Genomic DNA, 2446 nt, shown 5'->3' on the forward strand with positions numbered 1-2446 from the left:
TCAGTCGGTAGAGCGCTGGCCTTTTAAGCCAGTGGTCGTGGGTTCGAGCCCCACGGGGGGTGCTTGCTTCTTTGCGATCGGCTGTTGCCACGGGCGTGAGCGCCTAGTGCGTGCATTCGACTCGTGCGAGTCGTTGTTGCATCCATTGTGCGTTGTTTGGCAGCACTCGTGGCTGTGCTTGATGTTGCGCATTCTTTTGTTTGCCTCGTTCACTTTGAGGATGTCAGCAATATTCAAAGATTCACATGCGACTTACCCACACTACTGCATCGGTGGCGTCAACCTAGTGCTGCGGAGACCAGGCGGGTTGGACACCTGCTCCGGACCAGGGGCGGCGGGAGGGAAGGGGGGGCGGGCTGCAGGCATTGACTTAGGTTGACTGGGTGGATGAGCTAGGTCATCTTACGAGGTAGAGATGGGTCAGCCAAAAGTAGCCTTTGGATTCGTAGAACTAAATGGCTTGAATTAAGATGATTGCTTCCAATCTCCGTAATAGTCTGCACGGCCGTTTGGCAGGTACACACGAGTACGTTTTCTGCTCAATAGAGGCAGACCAGATAGGCCACACGTAGTCCAGTTGAATGACTGTCTTTGCTCAAATCAGGAGCGAACGGCCCGTCAGATCTAACCGCAGTTGCTACCAAGCTCTCGAGTGCTGCCTAGGTTTCCGGGCTGATGAAGAATCCGCTGCTGCGATTCTGTACATGAAGGGTTTGCACCTTATCTTGTGTAACTTTGCTCAGATCAAGTGATGGTTCGGACTCGACTACGGTCGTTCTTGTGTAAATCTCTGTTGATGCTGATCCCGGATGTGTCCGGGGGTGTCCGTATCAACGTCGCTACCGGTATTGAATACATTACACGACTGTGTTGGCAAACGACAGAGCGAAGGGTCGGCCTGAGCGAGCGAGTGCAGTGATTGCCAAAATATGCATGCATAGCGTCTTGTAAGTGATCGAGATGTATTGCGCATGGCGAAACCTTAATCGTTGGATATGAAGGGGTTGATAACACTTGATTATATGTGGGGAGGTGAGTTGGTTGCAGCGTTTGTTTATGTGGTTTGTTTGTTGTTTTTGCGCCGGTTGGTGCAACAAGACTGGTCCGGACGGTACAGCTGTTGATTTTGTTCGCTTTGATCGGGTTGTGGGAGCTTGCCGGCAGAATGCGCTGGATCGACGTGCTGATCTTCAGCTATCCTTCAAAAGTATTCCGGCAGATCGGCAAGGATGCCTGGAGCGGCGAGCTGTGGCCTCATATCGGCATGACCGTAACGGAGACCGTTATCGGTTTTCTGCTCGGAACGCTTGCCGGTACCCTCCTGGCCGTGCTGATCTGGTGGTCTCCATTTTTGTCGAGGGTACTGGATCCCTATATGGTCGTGTTTAACAGCATGCCTAAAGTTGCGCTTGGCCCGATATTTATCGTGATGTTCGGCGGCGGCTTTACAGCCATCGTGGCGACCACGTTATCCATAACCGTTATTACAACGACCCTTGTCGTTTATACGAGCTTCAAAGAGACCGATGCTAACTTTATTAAGGTTGTGAGGACCTTTGGAGGCAGCAAAAGAGATGTGTTCAGCAAAGTGATGCTCCCGGCTTCTTTCCCGGCCATAGTATCCACCCTGAAGGTTAATGTGGGACTGTCCTGGGTCGGGGTCATCGTCGGCGAATTCCTGGTGGCTAAGATCGGCCTGGGCTACCTGATTATATATGGCTTTCAGGTGTTTAACTTTACGCTGGTGTTTGCCAGCCTGGTCATTATCGCTGTCGTGGCGACGCTGATGTACCAGGGGGTAGTCTATTTGGAGTCTTTGCTGGTCAAGAGACGCTGAGAAAGGGAGCTATGAACCTTTTTTAAAAGCCTGAAGCTCTTATAGGGTGCTGCACCTCTTCCTTAAGAGGTAAGGCTTATGAGACTAAGGATTGTTAAAGCATTGAGACAAATGACAGCATAGAAAAATTAGACGCTGACAGGACAGAAGCATTGGGATACTTACAGCAAAAAAGCGTTGAGGCCTGAGCCTTGGCGCTTTTTTGTTTAGAAGCTTAGCAGCGTTTGCTGCTATTGATAAAACGATGTCGTTTTATTTTTATAATAAACCGTTTTGACCTGCTGCATCAGCAAGCCATTCCATCCAATGTCACATGGACAAGCAGCAGGCGCTGGTGGAATAATGGATAGTATTGGACAGGAAGCTGGAGAGATTGGAAGGGATGTTATGGGATTTAGAGTTATAAAAACAGCAATCGCGACACTGCTCGCCATTCTGGTCGCGGATACGGCTGGCATACCGGGTGCCATGTCTGCGGGGCTGCTCGCCATACTGGGCGTTGACGTTACGCGGAAGAGGAGCCTGAGATCCGTATCGGCACGTTTTTTCGCCTCCGTAGTTGGACTGGTTTTATGTTTCTTATTATTTCGTCTTGTGGGTTTCACATCT

At 50.4% G+C, this 2446-nt stretch overlaps 1 non-coding gene across 1 annotated transcript; it reads left to right on the plus strand.

Annotated features, from left to right (window-relative positions):
- On the plus strand, nt 1-62 carry PITG_27642. Its single transcript has one exon. It is a non-coding gene; the product is annotated as a tRNA-Lys (tRNA).
- Nucleotides 63-2446: the final 2384 nt, after the last annotated feature.

The sequence above is a fragment of the Phytophthora infestans genome, genomic scaffold (genome assembly GCF_000142945.1).
Source record: "Phytophthora infestans T30-4 supercont1.24 genomic scaffold, whole genome shotgun sequence".
Classification (NCBI taxonomy): Eukaryota; Oomycota; class Peronosporomycetes; order Peronosporales; family Peronosporaceae; genus Phytophthora; species Phytophthora infestans.